At 45.7% G+C, this 23283-nt stretch overlaps 1 protein-coding gene across 2 annotated transcripts in view; it reads right to left on the reverse strand.

The window, feature by feature from the left end:
- The window catches only part of LOC134927912 (protein-glutamine gamma-glutamyltransferase 5-like), a 352569-nt gene that overhangs the window by 219153 nt on the left and 110133 nt on the right, over positions 1-23283 (reverse strand). The window lies entirely within an intron of this gene.

The raw sequence follows: 23283 nt of genomic DNA on the forward strand, positions 1-23283 counted from the left end.
TCATACTGTTAACTAGATATTGTATCACGAGTTGTACGGTGTGATTGGTGTGGCTGGTATGAGTCTTACCCGGGATTTCAAATCCTTCCTTATTGTGTCAGCTCTTCCAGGCACAGTTTCCTAACTGAGGTCTGGAGGAGGGGCATAGAGGGAGGAGCCAGTGCACACCAGGTAGTCCTATTTCTTTCTTAGTTGTGCCCAGTCTCCTGCGGAGCCCGCTATTCCCCATGGTCCTTACGGAGTCCCCAGCATCCACTACGGACTACGAGAAATAGAATTACCGGTGAGTAAATTCTTATTTTCGGAATATTCCGTATTTCGGAATATTTGGATATGGGATACTCAACCTGTACCTGATTAGATTAATGACAAGATCAATAATTAAATTTTGGGCAGCTACCGAATGGAACTGGTGAACGAGATAATATCCAGACTGAGACTGGTGGGTGAGATAACTGGACTAGTACCGACGGGCGATATATCAGGATTGGGACCGGCAGACTTAACACTGAGGCTGAGCTGGGACCACAAGTGCTGAAGCCAGGTTGGGACTGGTAATGCTTCACACAATGCTTTGTAAAATAGGATTTTAATTACCTGCCAGTAAATACTTTTCTCGTAGTCCGTAGAGGATACTGGGGTCTATTTAGTACCATGAGGTATAGACGGGTCCACTAGGAGCCTTGGGCACTTTAAGAAATTAATAGTGTGCGCTGGCTCCTCCCTCGATGCCCCTCCTACCAGACTCAGTCTAGGAACTGTGCCCGAGGAGACGGACATACTTTGAGAGAAGGATTTAAAAGGACAGTGGTGAGATTCGAACCAGCACACACAAACCAGAGGAAAGCCATGCTAACCCAACTTGAACAGGAACAGCAACAGCTGAACCAACAACATTACTTAACCAAATAATAGTGCAGTAAAACACAAAGCACTGGGCGGGCGCCCAGTATCCTCTATGGACTACGAGAAAAGGATTTACCAGTAGGTAATTAAAATACTATTTTCTCTTACTTCCTAGAGGATACCGGGGTTCCATTTAGTACCATGGGGATGTACCAAATCTCCCAAACCAGGTGGGAGAGTGCTGAGGGTCTTGCAGGACTGATTGACCAAACTGAAGGTCCTCAGAGGCCAAAGTATCGAACTTGTAGAACTTAGCAAACGTGTTCAAACTAGAGATGAGCGCCTGAAATTTTTCGGGTTTTGTGTTTTGGTTTTGGGTTCGGTTCCGCGGCCGTGTTTTGGGTTCGAACGCGTTTTGGCAAAACCTCACCGAATTATTTTTGTCGGATTCGGGTGTGTTTTGGATTCGGGTGTTTTTTTCCAAAAACACTAAAAAACAGCTTAAATCATAGAATTTGGGGGTCATTTTGATCCCAAAGTATTATTAACCTCAAAAACCATAATTTACACTCATTTTCAGTCTATTCTGAATACCTCACACCTCACAATATTATTTTTAGTCCTAAAATTTGCACCGAGGTCGCTGTGTGAGTAAGATAAGCGACCCTAGTGGCCGACACAAACACCGGGCCCATCTAGGAGTGGCACTGCAGTGTCACGCAGGATGGCCCTTCCAAAAAACCCTCCCCAAACAGCACATGACGCAAAGAAAAAAAGAGGCGCAATGAGGTAGCTGTGTGAGTAAGATTAGCGACCCTAGTGGCCGACACAAACACCGGGCCCATCTAGGAGTGGCACTGCAGTGTCACGCAGGATGGCCCTTCCAAAAAACCCTCCCCAAACAGCACATGACGCAAAGAAAAAAAGAGGCGCAATGAGGTAGCTGACTGTGTGAGTAAGATTAGCGACCCTAGTGGCCGACACAAACACCGGGCCCATCTAGGAGTGGCACTGCAGTGTCACGCAGGATGGCCCTTCCAAAAAACCCTCCCCAAACAGCACATGACGCAAAGAAAAAAAGAGGCGCAATGAGGTAGCTGACTGTGTGAGTAAGATTAGCGACCCTAGTGGCCGACACAAACACCGGGCCCATCTAGGAGTGGCACTGCAGTGTCACGCAGGATGTCCCTTCCAAAAAACCCTCCCCAAACAGCACATGACGCAAAGAAAAAAAGAGGCGCAATGAGGTAGCTGTGTGAGTAAGATTAGCGACCCTAGTGGCCGACACAAACACCGGGCCCATCTAGGAGTGGCACTGCAGTGTCACGCAGGATGTCCCTTCCAAAAAACCCTCCCCAAACAGCACATGACGCAAAGAAAAAAAGAGGCGCAATGAGGTAGCTGACTGTGTGAGTAAGATTAGCGACCCTAGTGGCCGACACAAACACCGGGCCCATTTAGGAGTGGCACTGCAGTGTCACGCAGGATGTCCCTTCCAAAAAACCCTCCCCAATCAGCACATGATGCAAAGAAAAAGAAAAGAAAAAAGAGGTGCAAGATGGAATTATCCTTGGGCCCTCCCACCCACCCTTATGTTGTATAAACAAAACAGGACATGCACACTTTAACCAACCCATCATTTCAGTGACAGGGTCTGCCACACGACTGTGACTGATATGACGGGTTGGTTTGGACCCCCCCCAAAAAAGAAGCAATTAATCTCTCCTTGCACAAACTGGCTCTACAGAGGCAAGATGTCCACCTCATCTTCACCCTCCGATATATCACCGTGTACATCCCCCTCCTCACAGATTATCAATTCGTCCCCACTGGAATCCACCATCTCAGCTCCCTGTGTACTTTGTGGAGGCAATTGCTGCTGGTCAATGTCTCCGCGGAGGAATTGATTATAATTCATTTTAATGAACATCATCTTCTCCACATTTTCTGGATGTAACCTCGTACGCCGATTGCTGACAAGGTGAGCGGCGGCACTAAACACTCTTTCGGAGTACACACTTGTGGGAGGGCAACTTAGGTAGAATAAAGCCAGTTTGTGCAAGGGCCTCCAAATTGCCTCTTTTTCCTGCCAGTATAAGTACGGACTGTGTGACGTGCCTACTTGGATGCGGTCACTCATATAATCCTCCACCATTCTATCAATGTTGAGAGAATCATATGCAGTGACAGTAGACGACATGTCCGTAATCGTTGTCAGGTCCTTCAGTCCGGACCAGATGTCAGCATCAGCAGTCGCTCCAGACTGCCCTGCATCACCGCCAGCGGGTGGGCTCGGAATTCTGAGCCTTTTCCTCGCACCCCCAGTTGCGGGAGAATGTGAAGGAGGAGATGTTGACAGGTCGCGTTCCGCTTGACTTGACAATTTTGTCACCAGCAGGTCTTTCAACCCCAGCAGACCTGTGTCTGCCGGAAAGAGAGATCCAAAGTAGGCTTTAAATCTAGGATCGAGCACGGTGGCCAAAATGTAGTGCTCTGATTTCAACAGATTGACCACCCGTGAATCCTTGTTAAGCGAATTAAGGGCTGCATCCACAAGTCCCACATGCCTAGCGGAATCGCTCCCTTTTAGCTCCTTCTTCAATGCCTCCAGCTTCTTCTGCAAAAGCCTGATGAGGGGAATGACCTGACTCAGGCTGGCAGTGTCTGAACTGACTTCACGTGTGGCAAGTTCAAAGGGCATCAGAACCTTGCACAACGTTGAAATCATTCTCCACTGCACTTGAGACAGGTGCATTCCATCTCCTATATCGTGCTCAATTGTATAGGCTTGAATGGCCTTTTGCTGCTCCTCCAACCTCTGAAGCATATAGAGGGTTGAATTCCACCTCGTTACCACTTCTTGCTTCAGATGATGGCAGGGCAGGTTCAGTAGTTTTTGGTGGTGCTCCAGTCTTCTGTACGTGGTGCCTGTACGCCGAAAGTGTCCCGCAATTTTTCTGGCCACCGACAGCATCTCTTGCACGCCCCTGTCGTTTTTTAAAAAATTCTGCACCACCAAATTCAAGGTATGTGCAAAACATGGGACGTGCTGGAATTTGCCCATATTTAATGCACACACAATATTGCTGGCGTTGTCCGATGCCACAAATCCACAGGAGAGTCCAATTGGGGTAAGCCATTCCGCGATGATCTTCCTCAGTTGCCGTAAGAGGTTTTCAGCTGTGTGCGTATTCTGGAAAGCGGTGATACAAAGCGTAGCCTGCCTAGGAAAGAGTTGGCGTTTGCGAGATGCTGCTACTGGTGCCGCCGCTGCTGTTCTTGCGGCGGGAGTCCATACATCTACCCAGTGGGCTGTCACAGTCATATAGTCCTGACCCTGCCCTGCTCCACTTGTCCACATGTCCGTGGTTAAGTGGACATTGGGTACAACTGCATTTTTTAGGAGACTGGTGAGTCTTTTTCTGACGTCCGTGTACATTCTCGGTATCGCCTGCCTAGAGAAGTGGAACCTAGATGGTATTTGGTAACGGGGGCACACTGCCTCAATAAATTGTCTAGTTCCCTGTGAACTAACGGCGGATACCGGACGCACGTCTAACACCAACATAGTTGTCAAGGACTCAGTTATCCGCTTTGCAGTAGGATGACTGCTGTGATATTTCATCTTCCTCGCAAAGGACTGTTGAACAGTCAATTGCTTACTGGAAGTAGTACAAGTGGGCTTACGACTTCCCCTCTGGGATGACCATCGACTCCCAGCGGCAACAACAGCAGCGCCAGCAGCAGTAGGCGTTACACGCAAGGATGCATCGGAGGAATCCCAGGCAGGAGAGGACTCGTCAGACTTGCCAGTGACATGGCCTGCAGGACTATTGGCATTCCTGGGGAAGGAGGAAATTGACACTGAGGGAGTTGGTGGGGTGGTTTGCGTGAGCTTGGTTACAAGAGGAAGGGATTTACTGGTCAGTGGACTGCTTCCGCTGTCACCCAAAGTTTTTGAACTTGTCACTGACTTATTATGAATGCGCTGCAGGTGACGTATAAGGGAGGATGTTCCGAGGTGGTTAACGTCCTTACCCCTACTTATTACAGCTTGACAAAGGGAACACACGGCTTGACACCTGTTGTCCGCATTTCTGGTGAAATACCTCCACACCGAAGAGCTGATTTTTTTGGTATTTTCACCTGGCATGTCAACGGCCATATTCCTCCCACGGACAACAGGTGTCTCCCCGGGTGCCTGACTTAAACAAACCACCTCACCATCAGAATCCTCCTGGTCAATTTCCTCCCCAGCGCCAGCAACACCCATATCCTCCTCATCCTGGTGTACTTCAACACTGACATCTTCAATCTGACTATCAGGAACTGGACTGCGGGTGCTCCTTCCAGCACTTGCAGGGGGCGTGCAAATGGTGGAAGGCGCATGCTCTTCACGTCCAGTGTTGGGAAGGTCAGGCATCGCAACCGACACAATTGGACTCTCCTTGTGGATTTGGGATTTCAAAGAACGCACAGTTCTTTGCGGTGCTTTTGCCAGCTTGAGTCTTTTCAGTTTTCTAGCGAGAGGCTGAGTGCTTCCATCCTCATGTGAAGCTGAACCACTAGCCATGAACATAGGCCAGGGCCTCAGCCGTTCCTTGCCACTCCGTGTGGTAAATGGCATATTGGCAAGTTTACGCTTCTCCTCCGACAATTTTATTTTAGGTTTTGGTGTTTTGGTTTTGACATGCTCTGTACTATGCCATTGGGCATCGGCCTTGGCAGACGACGTTGCTGGCATTTCATCGTCTCGGCCATGACTAGTGGCAGCAGCTTCAGCACGAGGTGGAAGTGGATCTTGATCTTTCCCTAATTTTGGAACCTCAACATTTTTGTTCTCCATATTTTAATAGGCACAACTAAAAGGCACCTCAGGTAAACAATGCAGATGGATGGATTGGATACTAGTATACAATTATGGACGGGCTGCCGAGTGCCGACACAGAGGTAGCCACAGCCGTGAACTACCGCACTGTACTGTGTCTGCTGCTAATATATAGACTGGTTGATAAAGAGATAGTATACTCGTAACTAGTATGTATGTATAAAGAAAGAAAAAAAAACCACGGTTAGGTCACTGGTATATACAATTATGGACGGGCTGCCGAGTGCCGACACAGAGGTAGCCACAGCCGTGAACTACCGCACTGTACTGTGTCTGCTGCTAATATATAGACTGGTTGATAAAGAGATAGTATACTCGTAACTAGTATGTATGTATAAAGAAAGAAAAAAAAACCACGGTTAGGTCACTGGTATATACAATTATGGACGGGCTGCCGAGTGCCGACACAGAGGTAGCCACAGCCGTGAACTACCGCACTGTACTGTGTCTGCTGCTAATATATAGACTGGTTGATAAAGAGATAGTATACTCGTAACTAGTATGTATGTATAAAGAAAGAAAAAAAAACCACGGTTAGGTCACTGGTATATACAATTATGGACGGGCTGCCGAGTGCCGACACAGAGGTAGCCACAGCCGTGAACTACCGCACTGTACTGTGTCTGCTGCTAATATATAGACTGGTTGATAAAGAGATAGTATACTCGTAACTAGTATGTATGTATAAAGAAAGAAAAAAAAACCACGGTTAGGTGGTATATACAATTATGGACGGGCTGCCGAGTGCCGACACAGAGGTAGCCACAGCCGTGAACTACCGCACTGTACTGTGTCTGCTGCTAATATATAGACTGGTTGATAAAGAGATAGTATACTCGTAACTAGTATGTATGTATAAAGAAAGAAAAAAAAACCACGGTTAGGTCACTGGTATATACAATTATGGACGGGCTGCCGAGTGCCGACACAGAGGTAGCCACAGCCGTGAACTACCGCACTGTACACTGGTTGATAAAGAGATAGTAGTATACTCGTAACAACTAGTATGACGACGGTATAAAGAATGAAAAAAAAACCACGGTTAGGTGGTATATAATACAATTATGGTTGGACGGACTGCCTGCCGAGTGCCGACACAGAGGTAGCCACAGCCGTGAACTACCGCACTGTACACTGGTTGATAAAGAGATAGTAGTATACTCGTAACAACTAGTATGACGACGATATAAAGAATGAAAAAAAAACCACGGTTAGGTGGTATATAATACAATTATGGTTGGACGGACTGCCTGCCGAGTGCCGACACAGAGGTAGCCACAGCCGTGAACTACCGCACTGTACACTGGTTGATAAAGAGATAGTAGTATACTCGTAACAACTAGTATGACGACGGTATAAAGAACGAAAAAAAAACCACGGTTAGGTGGTATATATTATAATACAATTATGGATGGACGGACTGCCTGCCGAGTTCCGACACAGAGGTAGCCACAGCCGTGAACTACCGCACTGTACACTGGTTGATAAAGAGATAGTAGTATACTCGTAACAACTAGTATGACGACGGTATAAAGAACGAAAAAAAAACCACGGTTAGGTGGTATATATTATAATACAATTATGGATGGACGGACTGCCTGCCGAGTTCCGACACAGAGGTAGCCACAGCCGTGAACTACCGCACTGTACACTGGTTGATAAAGAGATAGTAGTATACTCGTAACAACTAGTATGACTATGACGACGGTATAAAGAAAGGAAAAAAAAACCACGGTTAGGTGGTATATAATACAATTATGGATGGACGGACTGCCTGCCGAGTGCCGACACAGAGGTAGCCACAGCCGTGAACTACCGCACTGTACTGTGTCTGCTGCTAATATAGACTGGTTGATAAAGAGATAGTATACAATACTACTAATATACTGGTGGTCAGGCACTGGTCACCACTAGTCACACTGGCAGTGGCACTCCTGCAGCAAAAGTGTGCACTGTTTAATTTTAATATAATATTATTTATCATGTACTCCTGGCTCCTGCTATAACAACCTGCAGTGCTCCCCAGTCTCCCCCACAATTATAAGCTTTATATACAATACATTGATGTGCAGCACACTGGGCTGAGCAGTGCACACAGACTGAGTCACTGTGTGACTGTGTATCGTTTTTTTCAGGCAGAGAACGGATATATTAAATAAAACAAACACCTGCACTGTCTCTGGTGGTCACTGGTCACTGTGGTCGTCAGTCACTAAACTCTGTCTGCACTCTGCACTCTCTTCTAATCTACAGTATCACAGCAATCTCTCTCTCTCTCTCTTCTAAATCTAATCTAAATGGAGAGGACGCCAGCCACGTCCTCTCCCTATCAATCTCAATGCACGTGTGAAAATGGCGGCGACGCGCGGCTCCTTATATAGAATCCGAGTCTCGCGAGAATCCGACAGCGTCATGATGACGTTCGGGCGCGCTCGGGTTAACCGAGCAAGGCGGGAAGATCCGAGTCGCTCGGACCCGTGAAAAAAAAAGTGAAGTTCGTGCGGGTTCGGATTCAAAGAAACCGAACCCGCTCATCTCTAGTTCAAACCTGACCAAGTAGCTGCTCGGCAGAGCTGTAAAGCCGAGACACCCCGGGAAGCCGCCCAGGAAGAACCCACCGACCTAGTAGAGTGGGCCTGTACAGACCTTGGAACCGGCAAACCTGCTGTACAATAATCATGCTGGATAGTAAGCCTGATCCAGCGTGCAATAGACTGCTTTGAAGCAGGACACCCAATTTAATTGGGATCATAAAGAACAAACAGCGAGTCCGATTTTCTGTGACGAGCTCTCCGTTTTACATACACCTTCAAAGCCCTCACAACATCCAAAGACTTTGAAGTAGCAGAGGTGACGGTGACAACCGGAACCACTATAGGTTGGTTGGTGTGAAACGCTGACACCACTTTAGGAAGAAATTGCTGATGAGTTCTGAGTTCAGCTCTGTCCTCATGAAAAATTAAGTAGGGGCTCTTGTAAGACAAGCCCCCAGCTCTGACACACATCTTGCTGAAGCCAAGGCCTACAGTGTGACGGTCTTCCACGTAAGAAACTTTACGTCAGCCGCCTGTAAAGGCTCAAACCATTCCGATCATAGGAACGGCAACACCACGTTGAGATCCCAAGGTGCTGTAGGAGGCACAAAGGGCGGTTGGATGTGCAGAACCCCCTCCAAAAATGTCTGAACCTCAGGGAGAGAAGCCAATTGTTTCTGGAAGAAAAATGGATAAGGCCGAAATCTGGACTTTTATGGAGCCCAAACGTAGGCCCACATCCACACCTGACTGCAGAAAAAGCAGAAAACGTCCCAGTTGAAATTCCACCATAAGAAATTTCCTGTTCACACACCAAGAGAAGTATTTTTTTCAAATATGGTGGTAATGTTTACATGTTACCCCATTTCTGGCTTGAATCAAGGTTGCAATAACCCTGTCCGGGATTCCTTTCCAGGCTAGAATTTGACACTCAACTTCCATGCAGTCAAATGTAGCCGTGGTAAGTCTTGATAGACGAATGGCCCCTGTTGTAGAAGATCCTCGCAAAGAGGTATAGGCTACGGATCCTCTAAGAGCATCTTCAGTAGATCTGCGTACCAGGCCCTTCTTGGCCAGTCCAGAGCAATGAGAATTGCTTGAATCTTTTCCCTTTTTAATCTTTTGAAAATTCTTGGGATTAATGGAAGTGGTGGAAACACGTACACCATCTGGTAGACCCATGGAGTCAGCAGAGCGTCCACCGCCACTGCCTGTGGGTCTCTCAACCTGAAACAATACCACTTGAGCTTCTTGTTGAGACAAGAGGGCATCATGTCAATTTGTGGAATTCCCCACCGATGTGTCAAGCACCTGAACACCTCCGGGTGAAGGCCCCACTCCCCTGGATGGAGGTCGTGTCTACTGAGGAAGTCTGCTTCCCAGTTGTCTACTCCCGGAATGAAGTTTGCTGACAATGCCAGGATAATCCTTGTTACCTCTGACATTGCTGCTCTGCTCTTCATTTCGCACTGTCGATTTATGTACGTTACCGACGTCACATTGTCCAACTGAACCTGAATGTCTTGATCCTGAAGAAGATGTAAAGCCTGTAGAAGGCACATCGTATATGGCCTTTAGTTCCAGAATGTTTATTAGAAGAATGGTTTCCTGACTTGACCATTTTCCTTGGAACTGTTCCTCCTGGGTGACTGCTCCCCAACCTCTGAGGCTTTCATTTGTGGTTAGCATAATCCAATTTTGAATCCCGAACCTTCGGCCCTCGGCCAAGTGAGAAGTCTGAAACTACCACAGAAGAGAAATCCTGGCTTTTGGTGACAGACGGATGCATGTGAAGATGCGATCCGGACCATTTGTCCAACAGATCCAGTTGAAAGGGCCTTGCATTAAACCTCCATACTGCAGTGCCATGTAAGAGGCTACCATCTTCCCCAGAAGGCGAATGCATAGATGCACCGATATCCGGGTTGGTTTTAGAACATCCCACACCATCGACTAGATTATCAATGCCTTTTCTAATGGAAGGAATATCTTCTGTGCCTCCACATCCAGTATCATCCCCAGGAACGGAAGCCTTCGTGTTGGTTCTAGGTGAGATTTTGTTAGGTTCAGAATCCACCCGTGATCCTGGAGTAGTCGGGTTGAGAGGGCAATGTTGTCCAACAACCTCTCCCTGAATGGTGCTTTTATCAGCAGATCGTCCAGGTACGGTATTATGTTCACTCCTTGTTTGCGGATGAGAAACATCATATCTGCCATTACCATGGTGAACACCCTCGATGCCGTGGAGAGGCCAACTGGCAGGGCCTGGAATTGGTAGTGACAGTCCTGTAATGCAAACCTTAGATAAGCCTGATGAAGCGAACAAATTGGAACATGAAGGTACGCATCCTTGATATCCAGAGACACCAGGAATTCCCCCTCCTCCAGACCTGAGATCACCTCTCTCAGAGACTCCATCTTGAACTTGAACACCCGTAGGTACTTGAGGTTTAAAATGGGCCTTACCAAACCATCCGGTTTTGGTACCACAAACAAGTTAGAATAATAAACCTTGTTTTGCAGCTGAAGTGGAACTGGAACAATGACCTGAGTCTGTACCAGTTTTTGAATCGCTTCCTGTAAAGTTATACTTGCCTCTTGAGAAGCTGGTAAGCCTGATTTGAAGAATCTGTGAGGTGGGAGTTCCTGATACTCCAGTCTGTAGCCCTGGGCGATAAGATCTTTGACCCAGGGATCCTGGCATGATGTTGCCCATATGTGACTGAAATATTTTAATCGGGTACCCACCTGCCTGTCTCCCAGGCAGTGCAGTCCACTGTCATGCTGTAAGCTTTGAGGAAGCAGAACCGGAGTTCTGTTCCTGTGAACCTGAAGTTGCTTGTTTTCTGGGTTTACCTCTATTGCCTTTGAACACTGTAGAAGAACCTTTGGTTTTACTTTTAAATTTGGCTGACTGAAAGGACTGCAGAGTTGGAGCAGAATAGGTCTTCCTAGCCTGGGGGGGCTGTGGAAGGAAGGTATGTAGAATTACCCGCCATACCGTTGGATATCCACGTATCCAGTTCAGCTCCAAACAGGGCTCACCTGTGAATGGTAGGCTTTCCATGCCTTTCCTGGAATCCGCATCCGCAGTCCACTGGTGTAGCCACAAGGCCCTGCATGCTGACACTGCCCTGGCAGTGGTGCGTGCATTGAGCAAGCCAATTTCTTTTATGGCCTCCACCATAAAATTTGCAGAGTCCTGTATATGCTGTAGGAGTAAAACTATCTCCCCCCAGATAAGGAATCTAACTTGTCAATTAGATTACCTGACCATTTAGATTACCTGACCTAGTGATTCATGCACAAGCTGTGTACAGCGATTTGAGAGTGGTCTCAATTTTACGGTCAGCCGTGTCCTTTAAGGAGGCTGCCCCAGGGACAGGTAAGACTATCTTAAGTGACAACCTAGATACCTATGCGTCAACAATCGGTGGGGTTTTCCCATTTTTTCCTATCATCCTGAGGAATAGGGAAGGATATGAGTAATCTCTTAGGTATCTGAAACTTCTTATCAGGATTAACCCAGGTTTCTTCAAACCCTTTTGATACAGAAAAAGTAGCAGAGGATTTCTTTTTTTACATTAAAATAAGACTCCTCATCCTTTTCTGTCACCTTATCAGGAATTTGCAGGACGTCTCCTAATAGCTTCTATCAGAACCTGTACCCCCGTGACAGTGCTGCATCACCCCCCCCCCCCCCCCCACTGAGTCCACTTCACCCTCCTCTGTGTCTGACACGTCGTCATCAGTGTCAGTCTGCAGGAGGTGGGCCAGTGTACACTTTTGTGGACAAATGGTAGGTGTCTGAGGCTCTGGTGTGGTGCCTGAATCTCTATTCATCAGGTCATCCACAGACTGTCTTAAGTATTGCGTCTCTTTCTCATTCTCATAATATATTAGAAATATTCGAGATCATCCCTTTTAGTGAATCTAACCATGCTGGTTCGGACCCACTGGCCTAAGAATGTGTACTATCCTGAGTACACGGTAATGATCCCCCTGGGGAAGAAAAACACTCTGCCGTGCATGAAACACACTCCTTTGGCATTGTAAATGTGAAATCACACACACACACACACACACACACACACACACACACACACACACACACAGAGGAAAAGGTTAACACAGAGCCCTTCTAGGGAGACACAGAGTATGATGGAGCCAGCCACAGAGCGCCCTTCTTGCTAATGCCAAGCTTAGCTGGGTCGCAGACTAAGCACCCTTAATAGGGGCTTACTATTCTAAGACCACTCCCCCCCTTACTATGTCCCCCTGGTACCGCTGAGGAATGGTGGAGTACTTGTGGAGGAGCTAGGCATCCCTGCCAGTCTTGTCAGTGTGAGCTGCATAGGGAAAATGGCGCTGGTGAGCTGCTGGATCCGCTCATAGTGAAGCCCCGCCCCCTTAATGACAAGCTGTCTTCCCGGTTTTATTTACTGGCTGAGGTGTTTGTGATGCTTAACAGCGGGTTAGAACCCCTGTAAGCTGTAATGCCAGTGTGGGTATTGTTTTTAGTGGCTCAGCTCGCCCCTCACAGCAGAACACACACACAGCATGTTGTCCTGAGCTCTGAGATGCAGCCTGCATTTCAGCACTGAGCTCCATACCCTTATGCCGCCATTACAGCCGGCGACCCACTAACCGGGCCGCCGGCCGCCTACTCACCACTCTTCTTACTTCTGGCTCTGTTAGGGGTGGCGGATTGCTGTGAGAATGTACGCTCGCTGTGGTGGGGCTTGCGAATGGTTCCTTCAGGAGCTCAGTGTCCTGTCAGCGGGGAACGTGACCATTAACCCTATAGGAGGTTGGGCCATTCCCTCCCTAAGTCCCAAGAAGCAGACAGGCTGATGCCAACCAGGCCTGTCTGAAAAAACAAACAGAAAATAAATGCAGAAAACTCTTCAGGAGCTTCCCTAAGCATGACAGGCTCCTCTGGGCACATTTTCTAAACTGAGTCTGGTAGGAGGGGCAAAGAGGGAGGAGCCAGCGCACACTATTGATTTCTTAAAGTGCCCAAGGCTCCTAGTGGACCCTTCTATACCCCATGGTACTAAATGGAGCCCAGTGTCCTCTAGGACGTAAGGGAAATAAACATCATATTGCTTATCCTGCAATTCTAACCACACTGTCTTGTGCAGCATTTAGGGGGTGATTCAGAGGTTGACGCACCTGCAGCCAATGCAAATACTGTATATAGTCACCCATCAGCTGTGGTGCTAATCAGCCATTGGCTGCATCATCGGAAATTGCACCTGCCTATGGCAGGTGCAAAATGTCCATTGGTCCATGGTCACCGGTGCCAGCAGAACTTTGTCTTTAGGGGATCCGGTCTCTAGGTCGACAGTAACTAGCTCGACCACTATTGGTCGACAGTAACTAGGTCACAGTGTCTCTAGGTCGACAGGTTCTCTAGGTAGACATGTTCTAGGTCGACAGGTCAAAGGTCGACATGAGTTTTTCACAATTTTTTTCTTTTTTGAACTTTTTCATACTTAACAATCCACATGGACTACAATTGGACTAGTAACCTGTGCCGAGTGCAGCGGTACTGGAGCAAGGCAGCTTGCCCGAAGCATGGCAAGCAAAGCGAGCCATGCGAGGGGACACGGTGCACTAACTGGGTTCCCGGTCACTGTACGGAGAAAACGACACCAAAAAACCCATAAAAAACTCATGTCAACCTTTTGACCTGTCAACCTAGACCATGTCGACCTAGAGACCCTGTCGACCTAGTTACTGTCGATCAATACTGGTCGACATAGACACTGTTGACCTAGTTTCTGTCTACCTTCCAAACGACACCTGTCTTTAGATGTAGTCGCTTATACTGACATGTCCTTGACATGCCCACCACCCCACAGTCACTGCCCCTGAAATGCTCATCAAAATGATATGAATCTCCATGCAATTCAGATCTGCATCCCCCAGCAGTAACGCATCTACAATGCAGTTTGGATGCAAGCACAGAGAGAAACCATCAGGTGCTGTTTTCATCAGGTGGTTTCTATGCGTCCACCTCTGAATCAGCACTTCACTCATGTCACATGATTATATATGCACTGTTCTGTAGACAAGTCAAAGTGTTACAATAAGTATGGCATACTTGCCTACCTGACCCTCTCCATGAGGGAGAAAATGCTCTGTTCCTGGACTTTCCTGGTAATGTATGATTGCCATCACCTGTGGTGAGCTAGTTAATTGATAAGAAAGGTGTTTCACCACAGGTGATGGCAATCATACATTACCAGGAAAGTCCAGGAACAGAGCATTTTCTCCCTCATGGAGAGGGGCTGGTAGGTAAGTATCATACTTGCCTACCTGACCCTCTCCATGAGGGAGAAAATGCTCTGTTCCTGGACTTTCCTGGTAATGTATGATTGCCATCACCTGTGGTGAAACACCTTTCTTATCAATTAACTAGCTCACCACAGGTGATGGCAATCATACATTACCAGGAAAGTCCAGGAACAGAGCATTTTCTCCCTCATGGAGAGGGTCAGGTAGGCAAGTATGCAAGTATGCGCATTGTATGTAGATATTCACAATGTTGATACCACAATTTTGGCATGGGAAAAAGGGCAACAGTTAACATATCGACATTCACTGCGTGCAATCCACATCATATATTTGAATGTATGTGAAATCATTGCTATTACACTACCAGGCTCAGATTGACACACATGCTGCGTGCAATCCACATCATATGTTTAAGTGTATGTGATGTTTTTCTTGCCATTTCCTATGTATGTGATTGAATTTATTGTGGATAGCTAGAGTAGTTTTTTAGGCCCTACACACTGGCCGATTTTTTGAAAGATATGAACGATCTCGTTCATAAATGAACGAGAACTCGTTCATATCTTTCAGTGTGGAGGCTCCAGCGATGAACGATGCGCGGCCCCGCGCTCGTTCATCGCTGGTCCCCCGTCGGCTGTGCATGCAGGCCAATATGGACGATCTCGTCCATATTTGCCTGCACTTCAATGCTGCCGCATGACGGGGGGAGTGAAGAAACTTCACTCCCCCCGTCACTGCCCCCCACCGCCGCCGGGTTGCCCGTCGGCCGTATCCGCCGTCGGGCAGCTCGGCGGCGGATCGGCTAGTGTGTAGGGCCCCTGAGTCTGATTACCCGCCCTGTGCAATTTGTTCTTTGATCAATTAGCATTTCAATCAGGTGACCAAATGTTCAGAGGTAGGCCTATTCTTAATCAGAGTCAGTATTTCTTTAGATGTAGTTAAGGGGTCAGCTTGCTGGGGGTAGCTTGTGTGGATTTAAGAAGTGTGTTATCCGAACAGTTAAAAAAAACAGTTGAAAAAACATTGAACAACATCAAGGAAAGGTAACTTACTTTTACAACTTACTCCTACTCCACTTTAACCCAAAAAAACACAAACAACCTCAGCATGTTCATCAAACTACTGTTTCTTATTTCTATTCATGGAATTCTCACCAAATTTCACACATTTTACACTCACCCTGAAACTCACCCCTCTGTGCACATTACAGCTTCTATTCTCCACTCCCCTCTTCTAACCACTCATGAGCTTTATACTTACTTCTCTGCAAGTACTTTGACAACCACAATTGGCCACCAGAATAAACACTCGCAAACATCCACCAATATTTATCTCACTCTTCTGCTTTTATTAGCTGGTGACAAATCACCAAATCCAGGCCCCAACCACCTTTCCCTCTCACACTCAGCTGTCTCAAAACAACATAGAAATCCATCTAATCTCATAAATATCACGTGCCTCCCATCCCCCTCCAAGTCACTAAAATGTGCCTTATTGAATGCACGCTCCGTTTGCAACAAATTAACATCCATCCATGACCTCTTCATATCTCACAACTTTAATCTGCTGGCTATAACAGAAACATGGCTCACACAATCAGACACGGCCTCCCCTGCAGCACTGTCACACGGTGGTTTCCACTTCACACACACATCTAGGCCTAATAATAGTAAAGGTGGTGGGGTTGGAATCTTACTGTCACAGTTTTTCACATACACTGTTCTACCTCAGGTTCCATCTCTCGCATTCACATCATTTGAAGTTCACTCTATCAGGATTTTCACCCCCTTCTCTCTGCGTGTTGCAGCTATCTATCGCCCTCCTGGGCAACCTAAACAACAATTTCTAGAAGATTTTTCTGCCTGGCTCCCACACTTCTTATCCTCTGACATCACCACCATCATTATGGGCGATTTCAATATAGCTCTTGACAGTCCACAATCTGTTCAAGCTTTATCTAAGGCTAGTAAGTGCATAATACATATTTATTATAACACTGAGGTCCGACTACACAGACCTACTTTTGACCGTAAAGACACAATACTTCTACAGTGTGTTCAAACACATTTATCTCATTGAGAATATTTTGAACTACAACAGTGCTATACACACACTACTTTCCACTAGGTAACATTGATACTGCATAGCATGTATGACGAATCAATGCGGATATAAGTCGATAGATACGCTATAATAGATAGTCACACTAATTTACTGTCTGGTGGACGTCCCGTGTGCAGGAAATTATTTTTTAAACTCATTTTTAATCTCTTTACCTGTATGTGTTTTTTATATTTCGCAAGTTTTTTTTTTTTTTAAGTATAATAAAGAATAAAAGTTATGTTTAACATGTACCAATGTGCACCACTTTAAGGCAATTCTTTTTTCTTTTCTTGTGTATATGATTCTATTTTTTGCCTAGGTAGCACCCCCCATTATAGAATATCCATACTAAGATATCAATTGGAACTTAAGGGGGTCTCTCTGTTATTATCCAATGACTTGTGCGACCTTTTTCTCCCTCACATATAAGACTACCTACCACTCCTATCGTCAGGCCCTGGACACTGCCAAACAAACATATTTCCAATCTCTCATCTCTTATCATGCCACCAATCCCAAACGACTTTTTAATACATTTAAATCACTTCTTTACCCTCCCTCACCTCCCCCACTAGCTACTATCAGTGCACAAGAACTTGCTTCCTACTTCAAGGATAAGATTGATAAAATCCGAGATGAAATGGTATGCTCTAACTCAGCCAGTGACCTGCTCAAATCCCTATCTGAACCCTCTGGCACTTTCTCTTCATTTGATCCCACAAGTGAAGATGAAGTATCAACACTCTTTTCATCCTCCTACTCCACTACCTCTCCTCTTGATCCTATACCCTCACAGGTCAGCAAAAGTTTGTCTCCTGTGCTTATCCCAACCTTAACTAAAATCTGTAATCTCTCTCTCTCTACTGGCATCTTTCCATCTCTGTTTAAACATGCAGTGATTACTCCCATTCTGAAAAAACACAACTCTGACCCAAACACACTCTCTAACTACCGTCCCATTTCTCAGCTACCCAGTCCCTCCAAGCTACTTGAGAGACTTGCCTACACTCGCCTTACACACTTTCTTAACTCCCACAACTTACTGGACCCACTTCAGTCAGGCTTTTGTGCCCAACACTCCACGGAGACGGCACTGACCAAAGTAGTGAATGATCTGGTCACTGCTAGATCAAAAGGCCATTACACACTACTTATTCTTCTAGATCTCTCTGCGACTTTTGACACTGTTGACCACTCTCTTCTCATACAAATACTAGAGTCCCTAGGTCTTCAGGACACAGCCCTTACTTGGTTCTCATCCTACCTATCTAATCGATCTTTGAGTGTTCACTTCTCTGATTCTACCTCCTCTTCTCTACCTCTATCAGTTGGAGTACCGTAAGGCTCAGTCTTAGTTCCTCTGCTTTTCTCAATCTATACCTCCTCTCTTGGTAAACTAATCAGCTCCTTCGGATTTCAGTATCATTTGTACGCTGATGATACTCAAATCTACCTATCCTCCCCAGATTTATCACCATCTGTATTGGCTCGTGTCACTGGATGTCTGTCTGCCATTTCATCTTGGATGTCATCTCGCCATCTCAAACTCAACATTTCCAAAACAGAATTAATTATTTTCCCACCAGCTAAGGGTAGTTACCAACCTGATATTGCCATAACTGTTGACAATGCAACTATCCACCCTACCCCACAAGCTTGCTGCCTAGGTGTCATCCTTGACTCTGAACTGTCGTTTGTTCCACACATTCAATCTGTCTCTAAATCATGTTACATGCACCTTAAAAACATATCCAAAATATGCCCTTATCTTACACAAGACACTGCAAAAACTCTGATCCATGCACTCATCATCTCCCGCATTGATTATTGTAATAGTCTCCTTACTGGTCTTCCCAAACATAGGCTCTCACCACTTCAATCCATTTTAAATGCAGCTGCGAGGCTAATCTTCCTCGCCAGACGTTCTTCGTCTGCTGATCTGCTCTGTCAGTCCCTCCATTGGTTACCGGTATTCTACCGTGTCAAATATAAAATACTTTTACTTACATACAAGGCTATTACCCAAACTGCACCATCATACATCTCCTCACTCATCTCAAAATATCTCCCTACCAGACCCCTCCGCTCTGCACAAGATCTGCGTCTCTCATCCAGATGTATTACCTGTTCCCACTCAAAATTACAGGACTTTACCCGGGCTTCACCCACTCTGTGGAATGCCCTGCCACGCACAATAAGACTCTCCACTAGTCTCCAAACCTTTAAACGTTCCCTGAAAACTTATCTCTTCAGACAAGCCTACCAAATTCCTGACCCACACACATAACCTTCAATGCTTCCCTATCCAGTTACATTCCCTCTGTACATTTTGTCTTCCAACATTGCTGGGTGATCATATCATACAACCCACTAGGAACCTAGCAATCTGGGGAAACATTATGTAACAGGTTGCATCTATCCTTGTGTATCAATACCTATTTCCCTATAGATTGTAAGCTTGCGAGCAGGGCCTTCCTACCGCTATGTCTGTCTTTGCCCTGTTTTGTTCTATAACTGTTGTTCTAATTGTAAAGCGCAGCGGAATATGCTGCGCTATATAAGAAACTGCTAATAAATAAATAATAAATTCACAATGTTGAGATAGCCATAATGTCAACATGGTCATTATTGTGAATGTTGACAGTGCATGCTAGTGTAAGGTTTAGGGGTAAAGTCACGATTAGGGGTAGGGTAAGTGTTAGGCTGCAGTTAGGGTTAGGACCTTAATAGTGTAAAACTACTACTGTATTTTTTGCATGTGATACAGTACATCAACTTAATGAACATGTTGACATTATGGCCATGTCACATGTCGACATTAAATCCATGTAGACATTCTGAATATCGACATTCAGACCAAGTTGACATTCTGGATGTCGACATAACAGACCACACCCGGACATCCAGTGGCAAACGCAGGATTTCTTGAGGGGGGTTTCCAAATGCAATCCCACAATCTCCCACTCTGCAGAATATTGTAGCAAGTGCAGGAGTTTGGGGGAGCAGTAGAAGAACCTAGTAACTAGTGATGTGCACCGGACATTTTTCGAGTTTTGCGTTTTGGTTTTGGATTCGGTACCGCAGCCGTGTTTTGGATTCGGACGCGTTTTGGCAAAACCTCCCTGAAATGTTTTTGTCGGATTCGGGTGTGTTTTGGATTTGGGTGTTTTTTTTTCCAAAAACCCCTCAAAAACAGCTTAAATCATAGAATTTGGGGGTAATTTTGATCCCATAGTATTATTAACCCCAATAACCATAATTTCCACTCGTTTCCAGTCTATTCTGAACACCTCACAATATTATTTTTAGTCCTAAAATTTGCACCGAGGTCGCTGGATGACTAAGCTAAGCGACCCAAGTGGCCGGCACAAACACCTGGCCCAACTAGGAGTGGCACTGCAGTGTCAGACAGAATGGCACTTAAAAAAATAGTCCCCAAACAGCACATGATGCAAAGAAAAAAAAGAGGTGCACCAAGGTCGCTGGATGGCTAAGCTAAGCGAACCAAGTGGCCGACACAAACACCTGGCCTATCTAGGAGTGGCACTGCAGTGTCAGACAGGATGGCACTTAAAAAAATAGTCCCCAAACAGCACATGTCAGCAAAATTCTGCACTGTCCTCCTACTATAATACTGCGCACAACTACAATGCAGCACAGATATGGATAGTATACTTGACGACACAGAGGTAGAGCAATGGACTACTGTACTGTACTGCTATATATATACTGGTGGTCAGCAAAATTCTGCACTGTCCTCCTACTATAATACTGCGCACAACTACAATGCAGCACAGACATGGATAGTATACTTGACGAGGTAGAGCAATGGACTACTGTACCGTACTGCTATATATATATACTGGTGGTCAGCAAAATTCTGCACTGTCCTCCTACTATATGCTGCGCACAACTACAATGCAGCACAGATATGGATGGATAGTATACTTGACGACACAGAGGTAGAGCAATGGACTACTGTACCGTACTGCTATATATATATATATATATATATATACTGGTGGTCAGCAAAATTCTGCACTGTCCTCAATACTATATACTGCGACAACTACAATGCAGCACAGATATGGATGGATAGTATACTTGACGACACAGAGATAGAGCAATGGACTACTGTACCGTACTGCTATATATATACTGGTGGTCAGCAAAATTCTGCACTGTCCTCATACTATATACTACAATGCAGCACAGATATGGAGCGTTTTCAGGCAGAGAACGTAGATAGTTGCAGCACACTGAGCACTGATATTTGCAGCACACTGAGCACAGATATTTGCAGCACACTGAACACAGAAACTGAGAGAACGCAGCCACGTCCTCTCGCTATCATCTCCAATGCACGAGTGAAAATGACGGCGATGCGCGGCTCTTTATATGCAATACGAATCTCGCGAGAATACAACAGCGGGATGATGACGTTCGGGCGCGCTCGGGTTAACCGAGCAAGGAGGGAAGATCCGAGGCTGCTTCGGAACCGTGTAAAATAGGTGAAGTTCGGGGGGGTTCGGATCCCGAGGAACCGAACCCGCTCATCTCTAGTAACGACTCTGAACATTGGTCTTTTTATACACTGTATACTGTATGGAATGCAGTATTTATATTAAACACTATAGATGGTCTATACTAGTATAGGCTTTATCAAACATACTTAAATAATATAAATAAGTGGTCAGAAAAAGGTTAAATATACCATAATAAATAAATATACAAACATAATAGAACCAGTACTGCACATTCTTCCACCTTATGGTAATCACCTGTTTCTTCTTCCTGGTAGCTACTCTTTGGTCCAGTGCACTGATTGAAGAAGCTGCTACCACTGGGCATCTGGATATGTGCAGCAGCTCTGCTGTCCCCAAAACTGCATGATGTGGCAGAAGTTCTAGTAATAGTATTATTTACTATTACTATTGTTGTTATAATTTGATCCACTTGCCAAGAGGAAGGGGGTTTCCGCGCAACCGGAACCCCCCCCGCCGCATTTGCCTATGCGGACATCTGATGAGCAGCTGTGGTATGCTTGTCCTTCATTGCATTGTTATGTAAAAATAGTTGCACAGTAGGAAGATAGACTTATGACATCATGGGACATTTAAACTTTGCATCCACTTTCCTAAAATACCTCTTATGAGTGTCAACCCAACAATCTTACCTGAAAACAAGCTTCGTTCTGAAGTGACTACCAGTGGCAAACGCAGGATTTGCATGGGGGGGTTTCCAGGACTGGGCGGAGCCAATCACAGGGGTGGGGACTGAGGTGACCCAGTATATGCTGGGTCCGTAAAACTAGTGTGTCTGTGTATGTGTGTGTGTGTGTGTATATATATATATATATATATATATACACATATACAGTGTTCACTCTAGGAGTGAAAAGGGGCAGGGCGCCGGACTCCGGGGGCACATGTGCGGGCGCGCGGCTTTGCCACGCGCGTGTCCGTAACGGGGGTGCGGTCTCGCAAATTAGGAGGCGTGGCCACACCTACGTCATTTTAGGGGCGCGGTGCGGCCCACAGACGCTACTATAGAGAGCGTCGGTGGCCGGCGACGTCACTGTTGGGGGCGTGCCCAGCACCTCCGTCGGTGCTGGGCTTCCCCCAGCCCTCTCCCAATGCGTGAATGGATGCCACGCGCATGCGCACGGCATCTATACACGCCGGAAGGGCAGGAAGCGGGCGGCTGTTCTAGCAGGGTGCCGCAAAAGGGGCAGGGCGGGGTTTGTCTGCTTAAAAACGGGCAGGGCGCGGCGCCCTGCTAAAACAGCCTAGAGTGAACACTACATATATCTAAACACACATATATATATATATATATATACACACACACACACATACATAGCATATTAAACATGCATACATATATATATATATATAAAACAGATACTCTCCCTTTTGCGCTATTAAACAGAAAGTGAGAAAGGATTGGGTTAAGGCTGCCAAATTCCACTAAGTCCCTTGTTAGGAGGGACTAAAAAGATACAAATATGTGCCAGTAGAGGAATGGGCGCACTTGGGTTGTTTTTCCACCCAATATTCAACGGGGAAAAACAGCAGTCTCCCTAAGATATTTACTCCTAATTTGTGAGCATAAAACCACATATAACATGTTCCATGTAAAATTTATTACAACATAAAAGCAATGATACAAAACGGTATAGTATCTCTTCTTGCAGATAACACCATATAGTACAGAGGACCAGTTGAAATAACTTTGATAGATTCCTCCTTCTCCTTTGACAATTCGGAGATTTGATGTTTATGAACAAATAACCCCAAATAACAAATATATATATATATATACTGTATATACATGTACACACACATACAGTACATATATATATATATATATACACATGAATATATATATCATGTGTGTGTGTGTGTGTGTGTGTGTGTGTGTGAGTGTGTGTGTGTGTGTGTGTGTTTATATGTATGTATGTATATACATGTGTATATATGTATGCACATGGATATATATGTACTATAATTAAAATAAAGTAAACTTTTATTGCACTTACAAGTGCCACCAGGAAGACAGCAGGCTGCAGAGGATGCTAGACAGCCATTAATAATACTCATACAGCTA

This window comes from Pseudophryne corroboree, chromosome 5 (genome assembly GCF_028390025.1).
Source record: "Pseudophryne corroboree isolate aPseCor3 chromosome 5, aPseCor3.hap2, whole genome shotgun sequence".
In the NCBI taxonomy this organism is placed as follows: domain Eukaryota; kingdom Metazoa; phylum Chordata; class Amphibia; order Anura; family Myobatrachidae; genus Pseudophryne; species Pseudophryne corroboree.